This window comes from Neopelma chrysocephalum, unplaced genomic scaffold (genome assembly GCF_003984885.1).
Source record: "Neopelma chrysocephalum unplaced genomic scaffold, ASM398488v2 Primary Assembly neopelma1_25, whole genome shotgun sequence".
In the NCBI taxonomy this organism is placed as follows: domain Eukaryota; kingdom Metazoa; phylum Chordata; class Aves; order Passeriformes; family Pipridae; genus Neopelma; species Neopelma chrysocephalum.
Window position 1 is genome coordinate 19,802,993 of NW_020897694.1, and position 17,808 is coordinate 19,820,800.

A 17,808-nucleotide genomic window follows, 5' to 3' on the forward strand; every position below is an offset into this window, starting at 1 on the left:
ACTGGACAGAGGAGAGAAAAAAAATCAGTGAAGGATTCATGAGTTGAGATAAGAGCTGGGAGAGGTCACTTACTGATTACTTTCATGAGTAAAACAGACTCAAAGTGGGGATATTAATTGAATTCATTACTAACAGGGTCAGACCAAAAGAGTGAGAAGTAAAATAATCGTGAAAACACCTTCCTCCCACCCCTCCTTCCTTTCAAGTTCTACTTCCCCCTCCCAGCAGTGCAGGGAGATGGGGAATGGGAGTTACAGTCAGTTGCTGTTTCTGCTGCTGCTCAGGGAGAGGAGTCCTTCCCCTGCTCCTGTGGGGTCCCTCCCACAGGAGACAGTCCTTGATGGATCTCTCCAGTGTGAGTCCATCCCTTTATGAAACTGCTGTCCCATGGGCCATTTCTCCATGGAGTGCAGTCCTTTACGAATGAGCTGTACCGGTGTGGGTCCTCCACAGGGGCCACAAATTCTACCTGGGAAAAACCTGCTCCAGCATGGGCTCCTTTCTCCACACACTGCAGATCTCTGGCAGGACCCTGCTGCATCCTGGGCCTCCCACGGGATCACAGCCTCCTTCATGCATTCACCTGCTCCAGCATGGGCTCCTCCATGGGCTGCAGGTGGGTCTCTGTGTCCGTATGATCCTCCATGGGCTGCAGGGGCACAGCTGTTCCACCATGGTCTGCACCACGGGCTGCAGGAGCCTCAGCTCCAGAGCCTGAAGCATCTCCTGCCCCTCCTTCTGCACTGACCTTGGTGTCTGCATTGTTATTCCCATGTTCTCACTCTGCTCTTCCCTGGCTGAAATTCTTTCTGTGCAGTACCTTTCTGTTCTTAAATATGTTATCATGGAGGCATTACTGTCATTCCTGATTGGCTTGGCCTTGGCCATCGGCAGAAAGCCCATCCTGTAGCTGGCTGGCATTGGCTCCACGGGACAGGGGAAACTTCTAGCAACTTCTAACAGAAGCCATCCCTGTAGCTCCCTCCGCTACCAAAACCCAGCCACAGAAACCCACAAGGTTAAATTTTGCTGATGATCAGTTTTATCTTCTCTCTTGTAATTATTTTTATTTTTTTTTAACTTGGCCCTTTTCAAGATTTGGAAATGTTACAGATGTTTATGCAGTTATGCCAAGATGTTTAAAGGTGAATGACATCTCTATGGTTCTTTACTTTCATACATTCCAGAACAGGAAGTAGATCTTAACTTTGTCTACCTTTTACAGATATGTTCTTTTTAAAAGACAGACTTTTTTTCAACTGACCACTGTGGTTATAGAATAAAAACTACTGTGAATAGAAAAAAGAACTTTTTTCCTAAGCCTTGCAACAGTGAAAAAGGAAAAACTTAAATTTCTTTAAAAAAAGCATGTCAAGGATAATTGCCAAGCTAAAAGATTAGGGGGGAGAGGGGGAAGGGGCTGGCTTTATCTCTAGAGTATTGGCCAAAAAATGCAGAAAAACATATTTTTCATGCGTCTTTTTAAATGGGGGAAATAGTAAAAGATGCCTGACTCTGGAATATTCTACAAAAGTATTGTAGAAAAAGCCAGCCAGCTGGATAACATTGAAAACATACCGAGGGGAGATATGAATCAAAGAATACAGAGAAAATTCAAAAAAGATAATCTCAGTGGATTGATTCAGAAAGTGTTTGGAGGGTTGCTTCATCAACAAAATGCAGAGGAAATCATAATTGACAGGTATTGTTTGTACTTTACCTCCAGTTCTGGCAGTAGGCCAATGTATGTTATAGTAGGGTGCTGTTATGATTGCCAAATGCAGGTCATTAGAAAGAGTGGAACTGAATAGAAGACATTTTCAAGGTCATATAAAATAATATAGAGAGAATTCTCTATCTTGGTTTTCAAAATGAACAAGGCACCAAATGTAATAAAAGCAGGTTTCAAAGAGGCAGACTGATGAACACCGTGAATTTGACTTGGAGATCTTGTTCATACACTATGAAACAGTCTGGCACACTAGCAGGAAAAAGGAGAAACTGCCTAAAATTTCTGATACTGGTTTGTAAAAATCAAAGCAGAGCAAAAAAAGCAGAGAAAATCATCCAGAAGTGGGACAGGCATAGGCTGGGATGAAGAGGTAAGGAGAGGTGGAAATGGCTAAAACTCCCGCTTAAGTCTGCTGTACATCTGGAGGACTGAATAGTCTTCGTAAACAGACTCTCTCCCTTTCTCCCAGTTTTCTTCATCCAGTAAGCTAAAAGTGTTTCCTTAAATTTTATGTTTTTCTTTATGTTCAGAAACACAAACAATTATAATTGTAAAATTACACATATTTTAACGTATCATTTTATCACCCGCATGAGAAGTCCGGTAGATCTGATTACTTCTAAATTTTTAATGTCATATAGTTTCATATTTCAGTTAAATCTTCTTAATGTTCTTTATAAATCAAAATTGTCAAGGAGAGTAAAGAGGAGCACTAGGGGAAAGCGTAATTCCTCTGATTAGAAAAAATACAAAAGAAAAAAACAGATAGTAAACAAGATATTTTATCAGGTATCAGCATTAACTGTTTTCCCTACTATATACATATGCAAACCCTACTTGTAAATGTTGAAGAAAAAGCCACTGTAATATTATGTAATACAAAACTGCAAATACTACAGATCAAGAATAGTGTATAGAGTACATTTATAATTTCTGTAGATTTCTCTGAATAAAAGACAGGGGGAAAAAATGTTTCTTTATTTGGATAGATTAACCAAAAGAATGGTTTACTGAGTAGTAAATATGAGTATAGATGAAGGTTATTCACTAAATATATAACCAAATTAAATGCTTAATCCAGAACCTACGGTCAGCAACATCAAAAAAGAGAGACACATCCTTGGAATAGACCCAGTTAAGCAACAAGATCCTTGAATCATGTCTCCTATATCTCAAGCATTTTACTTATGCATAAAGAGAGTAAGCATAAAAGACAGAAAAACAGTGTATTTTCATAAACAGAATTTCTCTGGTGAATGTGGATGCTTTTCAAGTTTTCTTCTGGATTCAATCCTGCAGACGAGTTTGGTAGTGAAATGCTGCAGAGTACTCTGTGTTGGTCACAGGATACTGACAATCAGAAAGGACCTCTGGAGGTCATGGTCCAAACCAGCTCAAAGCAGATCTAGTCAGGTCAGGTTACTTAGGGCTATGTCCAGTACAGTCCTGAACACCTCAAAGGACAGATTTTCCAGGAACTTCCTGAGCAACATGTCCCAGTGTTTGATAACCCTTATAAGAACATATACTTCATGTGTAATGGACACCAACCTGTGTCCATTGCTTCTTAATGAACTTCTGTTAAGAATCTGTCTCTGTCTTCTCTGTATCTTGTTCACAAATTTGCTAAGAATGTACTCCATCCCACTGCCTTGGTTGTAAATGAAGAAAATAGACAGCACTGATCCCTGAAGGGCTAGTTCCTTGTCATTTGCTGGACTTTAAACCTCCAATCACTCTTTGAGCCCAGCAATACAACCGGTTTTCCACATCATCCACTTGTCCAGCCCATATCTCTCCAGTTTGATGAAAAGGAGACCAGTGGAAACTGTGTCAAACATCTTCCTAAAGTGAGGGTATACAGCATGACTAGAAAGGAGCACGTAGAAGCTACTATGAGTATTTTCATACCACAAGTCAATATATTCACAATGATTAGGCTATATTCATATTTTAATCTCAATTGTATTCAAATAGCTGTGCCAAACAAGTGATTTAAAGAAAATAGTTTTGCATAATATTGAACAAAGAATTCAGACAAAAAAAATGCTGCTGTAATTCTGAATACCCTACTTATACATAGTGAACAATAACCATGTGTTATAGGTTATAATCTGAGAGAGGAATTTTTCCTTCCCTGCTTCCCTGTAAGAGAAACGGAGCACCAAACAGAGAAGGGGGGAGGGAAGGCGATTAGCCTCACAAAAGATTTAGCAAGCCTGGCTACATTCCTAGCTAATGGCCCATTGGAAGGCTGGCTCTGCTCAGACGGGAGAGAGGCAGTTCTGCTGGGCTCTCTCTGGAGGACAGAGACAGGGTCTGCGTGCAGAGCATTTGGAGAGAAGGCCTGGAAGCCTGTTTGCCTGCCTGCCTGCCCTGGCCAGCCCGGACCGCTGATTTCAGCTTGGCCTTGGAGCTCTCTCGGCCCCGGCCCGGATCTGCTGTGTTTCATCAGAGAGTCTCTGTGCTCGCTAGGAGGAAAGAGGAGCTTTTTGAGACGCTACCACCTGGGAACCACAGTGAGTCCCTGGGGGTGAACTGCCTTCCTACTCTTTTCCCTCCATTTGAGGGGTGGGGGTCCCCCATCTTCCTTTCGGCTCCTCTCGTGATCTGAGACCGGCCCCAGGCCCCTCTTCCCCCCCCCGTGGTGGCTGCCAGAGCCCAACAGCGCCCCCTACCGACCACAACAGCGAACTGCAGGCTCTGCACCTCTGTGATCCAACAGCGCCCCTGCAGGCCATGATTAGGACTGCGCTAATAGGACAGAGAAGTATTTACCAGACTTTGCTTTTCTAGGACCACTGTATAGGGTTTTTTTGTGTGTTCTGTTACTGTTTTTAACTTTTTTTGCTAACATACATATATCTTTCAATAAAGGGTTGTTATCTCTTCTGTTTTCCACACTTCCTCGAGTAAAGCCCCGTAATTTTTAAATCCACAATTGCTGAGAGAGAGGAGTTTTGTTTTGTCCCATAACTCATCCTCTTTAGCAAACCTTCCAGTCTTTTCAGACTGAGACACTATGGCAGGGGATGTCTAATGTGTTTGAAAGCTCATTTGTGTCCTATTCAGACAGGTGGCAAATAGAAACAACACACTGCACTTGAATCCGTCACTATAACAGTATCTCAGAGCATGAATCCTAACCTGCCTTGCTCCTAACAGGCAGTAAGCTTCAGGACTAATTAGTTCACCCTTTTGCATTGCTCCAACAGTACAGAAGATAGGTGATTCATATAAATCATCAGTTCTATGGCAAATTTTTCCCTTGACATAGAAAGGGAATTCCTAGATATAAGTAAGAAATATTTAAATGCCATATAGAAAACAGAATTGCTGGAGAGATTATGAGTTTTTCAAAAAACAGAAATTATGTTGACTGTTCAAAATAAAATTAGTGTCTTTTTGAGGTTGCAAGGAAATCTTGCTATTAAAATCGAATAGTTTTGTAATGATTGCTTAAAGGAAATATGTAGCATAGATATTTTTTATTATATGTGACGTATATACATATAATTCACAACTCTTGAAAACAGATGCATGACTTATACTTGACCATAGTCTGGCATAAATCTCAAAACTACGGTTTTGTTTTATTTTCCTGTAGAAAGACTTTTGACCAGCATTATGTCTAACACGAAGAGTAGACCCACTAGGTCCAGTCCCCCACTTCCCTTTGGGGGGGGGGTTCTTCAACAGTCAGTGAAATATTTGATAGCATAGGTCCAGTCAGTCACTGAGTTTTCTCTCAAGCCATCCATCGTATCTGTAGATCACTGGGTGAGGAGGTCCTGGACTACCTGGAGAATTAATCACTGAAATACTTGGGATGTCCACAGAGACACAGCCCTGATATCCACCTGCAGTCCACTTATAACCATAGGAGTAACTTGATTTTCATAACTACAACTAGTGAATTACTTAAATCACAGAATTCATGCATTCATACTTTGATGTCACTGTGGTTTGAGTCTTTACTTGGTTTGAATGTGATAACACTGAGAAATAATAACCCCATTTAATTTTATATTCCAAAGAAAAGACTAGTTGAAAAAAAGAAATAAACTAAGAATATGGAATTAGGTAAAAACTGTTTCTCGTGAAATTTATTTTGTAGAATATAGTGAACAAACTTAAGTGTGTATATATATATAAATATATATATATCAGTCACAGAAACATTGAATCACAATAGCTTGGGTTGGAAGGGACATTTAAATATCATCTAGTTTCAAACCCCCATCAAGGACAGGGACATACTGTTCACTGGATCACGTTGCTCAAAATCTCATCCAACTTGACTCTGAACACTGTCAATAATGAGCACACAGCTTTATTGAGCAACCTGTTGCAGTGTCTTACCACCCTCATACTAGATTTTTTTAATTTTTATGCAGTCTAAACTTATCATCTTTCAGTTTAAAATCATTTGCCCTTATCCTGTCACAAAGATGTTGCTAAAAATTGGTTTTCTGTGTTTCTTGTAAGCTCCTTTTATATATTGAAAGGCTATAATCTAGTCTCCCTAGGTCTCACTTCTGCCAACTCTCTCAGCCTGTTTTCAAAGAAGAGATGCTCCAGACTTCTGATTATTTCTACGGCCCTCCTATTGACCTATTCCAACATTTCTATGCTCTTGTGTTGAAGACTGCAGAGCTGTAAACATTACTCCAGGTGGGGTCTCACAAGAATGGTGTAGAGCGGGACAGAATCACCTTCCTTGATTTGCTGGCCATGGTTCTCTTGTTGCAGGCTGGGATATGTTTGGCTTTTTGGGCTGCAAATGCACACAAATGGCTCATATTCAATTTTTCTTTCACGAGTATGCCCAAATCCTTCTCTGCATACCTGGTCTCAATGGATTCATCCTTCATTCTGTACTGATAGCAAGGACTGCCCCAACCCAGGCGTGGGATCTTACACTTTGCCTTGTTGAACTTCATGAGATACACCTGGACACACACTTCAAGAACCTATTAAGGTCCCTCTGCCTAGTGAATCAAGTGCACTGCTAGGTTTGCTATCGTATGCAAAGTTGCTGAGGACACATAGAATCACACTGTGTAATTGATTAAGCTACTAAATCTTATTGGTTCCAGTATGAGGTACAGGGTTCCTGGAGCCCCACTTTTTACTGTTTTCCAGCTGGATATTGAGCCACTGACTAACAGTTGGGAGGTAACTATCCAACCAATTCATTATCAATCTAATATTCCATCTATCAAATCCATATCTCTCCAATTTAGGAGGTAAAATGCTGTGGTGGACCAGACCAAAGGCCTTACAGATGTCCAGATGTTCCATACAGCTTCCTTTGTCCACTGATGTAGACCTTCCATTGTAGAAGGTCATCTATGCATACTATGGAGAATTCTCATCCATGGAGTGGTTCGGTCTCCCTTCCAAACCATGGTGCCATTTAGTTAGTGTAACAAACAAAACGATATTTCTTGCCTTGGCACTTAGCAATGTTGCCTCTTTCTGTCCATCAGAGACATGGCTTACCTGAGATCACTAATTCCTCAAATACAGTATCTTATACAATACTCCTCATACAATACTGTATGTTGAATCAATCAATATACTGCAGAAAGGTGTAAACCCCTTAAATATGTATCTTTTTTATTACACATATTTAACAACAGTAATAATCTGTAATCTGTAACACTACAGAAATAAATGTTTGTATTCTTTCCCTAAGTTTGAAAATTTAACCTACAAAACTTAAAACCAACAGAAAATATACACACACATACATATAAATATTTCTATTGATATTTAACAGATTCCTCCATAAGCCTCTTCTTACATATGGAATTCCTTAAGGATATTATTATTGTCTCATTTATTTACACAAAGTTTTATCGAGAAAAATAATTTCTTATTGTGTTAGCCTACTTGAGTATTAACATGAAACAAAGGTCAGTGTATTACAGCTAATCAAATTTTCAAAATTTTCAAGAGTTTATTTTGTATAATTACATCTCTCATGAAGATATTTCAAGCATGTTGTATTCCTTGTATTAGATACATATACATACACATGTACACGTACAAATGCAACTTCCAGTCTGTCTAGCTGGACAAATTTTTTAGTTCACAGGTATTCCCATAATGCACTGAAGATTATCAGAATTCAGTTTTCAACCAGGTGCTTGAGAATGACTATTCTCATACTTACTTTGCCAGTAAATATAGTACTAATAATACTTTTGAACCACTCAGTTCCATGCTCTTGGAACTTATTTTCATGATATATCAAATGTTTGCTTGAATGTAACAACATTTTTTTTGCTCATAGTTCACTGAGAATGAAGCTGCAATAGAATATTGATGCATGATAGATGGAAAATGTCCTTTCCAGTCCGAACATATTCATGTGCAGTTTATATCAATTTACCCATGTGTCAAGATTTCTCTTAGTTTGGACAGATATCGTCCATCATTTTTAGATGTAGAGATTGCAATTATATCTCAAATGGTCAAAGATCTATTAACATCTCATCTCACTAATCTAGTAATCCTTGCATCCATTTATTCTAGTATAAACTACTTTTTCTTAGAGTGAACTACCAGAAACATCTGCTATTTTAGACAATGTCATGTGAGTGACTTTTACAAAGCCATTCTATCTATGGATTTTTTAGTATTACCTATAATTATTAATTTTCTTTAAAAGTAACTTTAGTTCTGCTCTGGGGACAATATTCTAATTCTCATTTTACTATAACACAAGTGACAATTTTAAGTATCTCTGTTCCAATCAAGAGAACAGTGTTGGTATGAGAGAATACTTGGCACTGATGACTTTGGCTAATTCCTGTCTGTGTTAGAATAGTATCTAACTTCCAGGTAGAGAAAGAGCAGAAAGACCAGGAGAGGCTAGTACTCCAGAAGAATGAAAGAAGAATGAAGTACTGGTGAAGAATTTGCTCATCTTGAGAGAAAAAAATTGACTTGTACTTCAAGTGATGAAGACATCAACCAGACAAATTAAGGCACTTTTTTATATATTATAGGTTTCCTTGAAATATCTGTTATCTCTCATAAAATACATGTAAAAGGACCTCCAACAGAAATTCTTCTGTCACTTTCAAAGGGAAGATGGACAGAGAACAGTACTCCCTAGTCATTTCTCTCAAAATTTTATGTATAATAGGGAGAAGAAGGAAGGACAAAGAGGATTGTGCTCTGTTGACTCCATGAATGAACTCAAGAATGCTGTTCAGTCCATGATCACACAGTATTTATACCATATGTGTCCATGACAGGATTATTCAACTGAACAAATTAAAACTTGATTCCACATGTCCAGAAATGTGCTTCTGTTAAGATATCAGGGCAAAAATGTAAGTCTACTCCTGCTGACTGTATGGCTATACCAGATTTATCCTGTCTCTAGAAGACAGATGATGCATTACTCTTTATAAAATGCCAGCTGGCAAAAAGTTCAGCTACTAAAAGAACCCAGTGTAAGCAATCATGAATTTTTAATTTAATTTTTTTATTATGTGAGACCAATATTTTTTTCATCTGGCTGTATTTTTTCCATGGTGAAGCACAATTCCTAAAGCTGGATCTGCTCATGGCCTCAAAAATCTGTTGTAATTTACAGTTCTGGAGTTCTTTGATGCGTTCCGTGCTTATTATCCCCAAGAAAGCGAAGGTGCAGCTTCCAGCTCTCTCAATTCACAACAGACCTTACTGTCATGTAGGACTTCTGTTACCCAGAAACTGGTATGTTATCAGGAGGGTGATAAAGGTAGTGGCTTCTGCCTACACCTGCCAATCTGCCAGTTTTTTTTCCTTTTCACTGTTTTTAAGAAACCACTTTTTTTTTTTCTCTCTTGAATCTATGAAGGAAAACAAGTTAGCTTAACCCAGGTGCCTTAAAGTTGCAATGCAACATGGAGTGTCATTTTGGATTACTCTGCTTCTCTCCTTACATATGCAAAGGTTTTTCTTGGATTTCTAGCATGATTTAACACATTTTCCAAGTGTAATAATTCAGATATTTACAGAATGGCTCCACAGACTTCCACTGAAATATTTTTTTTCCATTTCTTGATAACACTATTGATCTAGTGGTGCAAACTCAGAAAATCTGTCCTTTTACTTGTGTGTCTATGAGACTGATATGGTTCTAGGTGGTGTCTTGTCCCTTTGTCTCAGGAGGTTTAGGTTGGATATTAGAAAATGGTTCTTCACCCAGAGAGGAGTTGGGCACTGGAACAGGCTCCCCAGGGAAGTGGTCACAGCACCAAGCCTGACAGAGATCAAGAGGCATTTGAACAATACACTCGGGCAAATGATGTGATTCTTGGGGATGGTCCTGTGTAGGACCAGGAGTCGGACTCGATGATTTTTGTGGGTCCCTTCTAACTCAACACATTCTGTGATTCTGTGATGTGTCACTCTATGACTGCAGTTAATAGAAATTTGCTCATATGGAGACACGTACTCCATTTAGCAACCACGTCTTAAAAACCCATAATATTCTTTGCTAATGCCTTAGGCTTCCCTGTTCTCTGGGGACTGGGAGGCAATTCACTGCTATTTTATGGCAGTAACAGAAATGTTAACATGAATGAGAAAACATGAAACAAGCATAATTTAAAGGCAATGGGAGTCAACAAGAGCTCCAGGCTTATCATAATCGTCAAAGGTTTGTACCAAAGATTAAAGTTCAAATAACAAAAAATCCAGTCTAAATGTGCAGCAGTGTATGGATTAGCCTCAGCTGCTTTTAGCCATACGTAGGAGGAATAAGAAGCATCCTTGACTGTCAACATTTAATACATTAGATCCTAATATTGTATTATTATATTACATAGATTAATATTTTAAAATTACATTATATTATGTAATTGTGTAGGAATTGTAATACTACAATATTGTATTTATAGTGAACAATAGAAGCATATTATATCAATCATAGCATGATATATATAATATAATCGATATGTGAATATAATATATTAAAACAAGTATTTTAATATTAAATTTCTAACATTTTATCTAAAATATATTATATTTCATAATATATAGCCATAATATATAAATTATAAAATTTAGTTGATAAAATATATAAATATACTGGCTTATATTATATTTCACAATATTTATTTATTTATATTTAATAATTTAATGTTTTGTTTTTTAAAAGAATGTGTATAAATAACCTATGTTATACCCTACTATATCAATACTGTTTGTATTTATAGCTAGCAGACACATAGTACAAAATATAAACAGATAGAATCTGAAAGAAATCCATGTTTTAAATTTCTCTTTTTAGATGAATTTCCAGAACTGTAGTGGTCTTCAGCAGATATTTCAAATCATAAGAAAAAAAATTACAAGCCTAACAGGTTTACAGCCTAACAGGTAAAAAATTAGTAAGTATTTCTGTATGCTTTTGTGATGGGATGCATTTTAAATTCATACAACAGTACAGTGTAGATGTATTTGTCCTGAAATAGTTTCATGTAAATAAACTTTAAAGTAGAGTGATACTTATTAATGTAAAGTGAACTATTCTGCTTACTTTTCTTTTTTTAATTTGGAGAATATAAACACCAGTCACTCATTAAGAGTTGCTTTCAAAAGAAAATATTTTGGGTGGCTCCATTTAAAGATGTGTTAAGGAAGATGTTTCATGCTTGTATACCAGCACAAGAGTCTATTAATGTCAGCACGAAACAAACTGCTTCATGGGTCATGGATTTGTGAAGATGAGGCCATCCTCAGCCTAAAAGAGAGAGGAAGAAGGATGCATAGCTCTGAACACACCTAATGTTCCAGACCTCATGCCTTAGCACTGCATTCCTGGTAGTGATGCACTACAGCCCTAATTAAATCCACAGCTAACTAGTGTCCTCATGTTTATAAGAATAAAGCAGGAATTTCAAATATTATATCATGTCACTCTTGACTGATAACACATGCAAAGTCATTCCCCTTGAAGCACTTAATTAATAGTCCTCCTTTACCTACATGTGGCAAGTTTCTCTGCCACTTTCAGTCCATCGTATGCATATGATAAATAGTAAAAAATACTGATAAAGTTAACTTTTTTTTTTAAATTTTGTTCATTTTGGCATGGAGATGGCAAAAACAATATCTACAGTCCTTTGGAAGTGTTGGTCATATACATTACTATGTAAGTTCCAGAATTGTTTAGGACGGATTTATAAAACATTAAAAAAAAGCAAGTACATCCCCCTTTGGGTTCTATACTGGGTTCTTTGATAACTCTGTACAATTTAATAAGAGCAGCAATGTGTCTCCACATTTTCCAAGCCTATTTTTTAAAATGTTACAAAGGATATGCTGCTCCTCCTCATATTTTATTTAATTTTAATTTGATTTTATTTGAGATAGTGAGACCTTTTCACTAAGTTGTGCCCATTAAACTTTTAAGTATCCTTTCAGTTGCTATTTCTGATGCCTGCCAAAAAGTATGAAAAATAATTGGAATGAGTAATGTCCTAAATAAACTTTTATTTTAATGACTCTCATTTAGAAAATTTAAGACTTTAACATTTAAGACTTTAATGAAAGCATATTTTCCAGTTGCCTTCTCAACAATTTTCTTTATAGACCCTGCTTGGATGGTGTTTAGGTGTTTAAGTGTTTTTACTTATCTAAATTGAAAACAATAACTGCATGAAATGAAACTAGACTACATTTTGCAGTATTAGTATAGTTCACTACATGAATGCAAGTGAAATGTTATGTGTGATCTTGACAGCAAATAAAAAAATGAATAATAGCATAAAAATATTATTATTAATAAAACAGAGCTCTTTGTTTAATTATCCACAATATGTCACAGAATATCATTAGGGACAAATTCTATCTTTGACTGTTTGTAAAATGCTTATTACTAGATCAATAATGTTATCAAAATGTTTATTTCAATGTTAGTGAGAGTTCTGTGTCTCAAATTAGTGTAGAAAATATTTATTATGAAGAAAATACGTATTATGAAGAAAATAATTCCAAACTAGTACTCTATGTTTCTGTTTAACTGTTACTTTTGCATGAGTTGTGAAATTTTTGTCTGAACCTATAAACATTTTACATGTTATTAATAATGCTTTCAAGTATTCAAGCTCTTGAGTATATATAGTAAATTAATACAACTTGATTTTTAACATACAACTTGATCTAAATAATTTTTAATAATTAAATGTTATTTACTGTTATTTACTGTTATTATTTAAATTTAATTTAATAGTAAACTGGTAAAAACACATAAGGAAAAGGCTGAGGTCGTCAACAATTTTCTCACTTCAGTCCTCTGGTGACTTCTCTTCCCATAGGTAAGTGTATGGACCACAAGGCAGGGACTGGCAGAGAAAAGTCTCTTCTACTGTAAAAGAAGATCAGTTTTGAATCCATCTGAAGAACACGAACATACATGAGTCTATGGGACCTGATGAGATGCATCCCAGAGTTCTCAGGGAATTGGCTGATGTAGTTGCCAAGCTACTCTCCATAATATTTCAAAAGTCATGGCAGTCATATCCTTCCACTTCAGTCTTTACCTCACATAACTTTCTATACTAGCCCTGCTGCCTTAAGTAATTGGACTTTTATTTGGAGGATTTCTTACAATAACACAGTCACCCTTGGAATTTGAAAAGCCTCTTTTTGCAAATTGCAGCATGTGAGAAATACGTGATAATAACAAACATCAGAAATTTACTTGAGCAGTTATAAAGCTGTTATTCTAAACACAGAATACAAACTTTTACTCATGAGAACACAGTGTATACCAGAATAAATTTTCCTTTTACTGTTATTTACAACAATAAGTAGTTTAACATTGTATGAATTGGTAACTGTAAATATTTCTCTGTTGGAAAGGTATACTGAACAGCTGTTACTTTTCTTTTACTGTTCTTAAAATTCCACCAAAAATTTTCTTCTGCAGGGACTGCCAAAGCAAATTACACAGGGAAATGAAAGATACTTTGTAAAATGAAGCTGTAATTTTAAACCTACAGTAGCCAATGTTCTATCAGTGCTTATATCAGAAACTTATTTTTAATTACTTGAGCTAGTCAATTATAGGCTTATAGTATTAACTAATTATACAAATAAAAACACTATTCAAATTCTAATTTTGCAACTTTTTGCAGTACTGCAAACCCTACCCAACTTCAATTAAAAAAAACCCCAAACAACCGAAAGCAAATAACCAAACAAACTAAAACCAAAAAAACCCCTAAAAACAAAAAATCCCCACAAAATATAAACATAATTTTTAAATCTACCTCTATACAATTAAGCATTTGTCTTCATTTTTATTATATGCATAGTTTAAAGAAACAATGCAGTATGTATTTGGGACTGGAGAGGAAGCATGGGAGCATAAATAAGGAAATGTTTTACATAATGGAATAGACTGAACATACATGCTACATTTCCTTATCTGGTGGAAGCAGATTTAATTTGCTATTGAAAATTCAATCTGACTGGGAACATGAGGTTTGTGGGTATAAAATTACTCTAAAAATGATCTTCATTTTGTCAGTTCCTTGGATTTAAGCTGTGACAAAATGAATGGCACTTCTACAAACTGTAATTGCCTTCAAATAAGGATTTTGCTTGCTTATTTTCTGGAGTAGCTCAATTTAATCTACACACAACTGAGTAAATAACTACCCCTATATAAAATACTTGCCCTTTCAGTAAATTTCCTTTTTTAAAATCTGATAAATAAGACCCAAACAGTTTCTCACTATTTATTGTTTCTTTATCAGCGTTATGCTCTTCTATAGCAGAACACAACAGGTGTTATTCTGTGGAGGTAGAAGTAAGCTTGAATATGAGATTGTTCCATGAAGTTTCAGGAGTGCACTGAAACAGAACATCACTCCTTTAGGCCTGGTGGTTCTCTTGCATCCTCATGACCAAAAAAGTAAAGTATTTCTTGCCTAATTGCAGTGTATGGTGTCAACCTGACATACACTCTGTTTTTGCAGCAACCTTATTGCCCTTATATGACAATAGAAGTATTGCACTGGCAGCGCAACGTTTCCTTTACCGAAGCTCTTTAGCTGATCTCTTTTCCCTGAACCAGTAACAACTCGAAAGGCTGTGAAATTAAGAATATAAATTACTCATAAAAAAGATGTGTAATTGGTCCTACTTTGTGCAAGAATAGTCTGAATATTTTGTGCCACTATTAATGTCGAAAAGCGACCTTGAAATAGGCATGTGACCTTCAGTGTATAAGGAAATAGTTTTTTACTCTGAGAAATTAAAACGCTTTTAAACAACAAGACCAAAAAGATTGGTATGAAAGGTGGATTTGACTTAGGCTGGATGCCAAGCCATATATTGCCACTCTCACTCCCCCTCTTCAACAGGACAGGAGGAGAAAATTAGATGGAAAAGTTTGTGATTCAAGATAATGACAAGATGACTCACTAGCTACAATCATAGGAAAAAAAAGACTCCACTTGGGGAAAATTAATTTAATTTTTTGCCCATTAAAAGTGGAGTAGGATGGTGAGAAACAACGACAACAAAAAAGAAAACAAACAATCCTATCCCCCCACCCCTCCATTCATCCCAGGCTTAACTTTGTTCTATATTTCTCTACCTCCTCTCCCCGAGCAGCGTACGGGGATGGGAAGGGTATGTTGTGGTCAGTTAATAACCCATTGTATCAGATATTTTTTCCTTCTTACACTGTCCTGTTCCAGCATGGGGTTGCACCTGTGGGAGACAATCCTCCATGAACTTACCAGTGTGAGTTCTTCCTATGGGCAGCAGTTCTTCACAAACCGATCCAACCTGGGTCCTTTCCATGGGGTGCAACCCCTCAGGAACAGACTTCTCCAGTCTGGTTCCTGCATGGATTCTTAGGTCCTGATAAAAAACATGCTCCTATGTGGGCTCCTCTCCACAAGACACAGCTCCTGCCTGCTCCAGTGTGGGCTCTCCATGGGTTATAGCTTCCTTCAGCACATACGCACCCACTGTGCCATGGAGTGAGTACTCCACAGGCTGCAGTGTGTGTATCGACTATTAATTATGATGAAAATTTTCCTAACTTAAATATGTATAAAAAATATTGCCCACACTCCTCTAATATTCCCACGATAGCAGAATATATTAAACCATGTAAAAATGAGCAACATCAGCAGGTATCTTTTATTTCAACCTGTAGCTCTCAGGGTGTAATACAAAAGGTACAAAGATAAGGAAAAAAATTTCTTGTGAAGTTTAGTTAAACAGCACAGCTTACTGATGGGAATTTCTAGATGCATTTGTTGTTTCCATAATTAGTGCATCAAATACTCAAATGTTCCTTTGAATCTGCAAGGAGATATGTTTAATGATTCTTGTATATAATATACACTGCCAGACATCAGCTGTCTGTTGAAATGAATGCACAGAACACATCAATAGAGACAATGAAAAGGTTCTCTGGAACATCTGGCACATAGATCCATGCACAAGAAAGCCTAAGAAATGTGATATACCATATGTGAAGCAAAGATCTGAAGAGATAAGAATGATTTGGAATAAACATGGCTTTAAAAATAAAAAGCACATGACCAGAGGTCATGAAGGAAATCAGTGAAGGATAAAGGTTATAATATTCAAAGCCAAATATTAACAAAACTATAAAACTGGTGACACACCTTTTACAGAATCAAGGGAAAACTCACAAAAGTAGTGGTTCACATGTTCATATTGTCATGCCTTTATTGTACATATTGAAGGTCTCTGTTAGTGAATTTTTTTTTCTTCCCATGGAAGGAAATATTTCTCCACAATTTCCTCCATGGTGAAGTATAATAAAATTCTTCCCTTGGATTTTCAGATCCGTCAGCTTTTAAACGTAGTTTATTTTTTTCAATTTTAGTTTTGTTCTCAGTTTTCCAAAATGCTCCTTTTTCTTGTTTGGGTTCCCCCAAACTAATCCTAATTTGCTATTCTATTTAACTCCTCAACAGTGTTTATTAGAAAGAAATTACAAGAGCATTCTACAAGGCTTGATTTTATTTGGAATGCCTTCATCAGTTTAACACCGCTGTAGTTCAAATCACAACATTTTTTCCATCTAAAAGATGTAGATGTGGAACATAATAACCTGATGAGCAATTAAATCTCTAGCTCATCTTCAGTGTGGAACTTTCCCTAAGTTTGCTAATTCATGTCAACACCTCAAAGTCTTGCCTATTTAAACTGACACTGACAAAATTGTAAAAGTAAAAACTACATTTTTCCCAGAGTTTGTTTCTTAGATTTTCCTCTGACTTACAAATTGCCTTGAATCTGAAATAGCTTGTCTTGACTGTCAAACGGAGCGAAGTAGAATTAACATGTAACGGAGAAGGAATCAGAGGTCTCATGAATAAAATATACAAAACTTACATATAAATGATGACACTGAAGCATGTACACAGTAATTTAATATTATTTTGGATTTCCTTTCTTTTTCTATAATATACCTTTATTTTTTTCTGTAAGAGAACACCTTAAAATACATTTTCAGAGAAGCTTGAAAGTTGCTTATCTAGTTTGAACAGAATAAGTCACTGAAAGGAGAAAACAAATTCTGTGTATGTATTCCATTAGAGAGTTTAGTAACATTGTTTCAATCTCGATAGTACTAGTTTTATTAATATATAGCAAAGTGTAACTGACAGGAAAGGTGAGAGCTGTTAAAGAAAACAAAATCAAGTAACTCCAAAACCATTTATATTTTCACTCATTTTCAAAATTATTATTATAAGTTTTTAAAAAATAAAATTCATAGCTTTAATTAGACTATACAAGCTCTTATATTGTTAATTGTTGTGTGCAAGTGAATAAGTGAAACAAAGAACTACTTTCCAAGATATTAGGAATAACAGACACCGATTTTTCTCCCTTCTTTGCAACACAGAAAACTTCTTTTTCTGGAACTCTGAAACTATATAAGTAATTTTTATTTCTAAGAAAGTGAAGAGAAAAAAAAGAACATTACTTGTAAATTTACAAAAATTGCATGTCACTGAAGGAGTATTACTGTATTATCCTGTTCCTCCTAAGAAATGAGAAACAG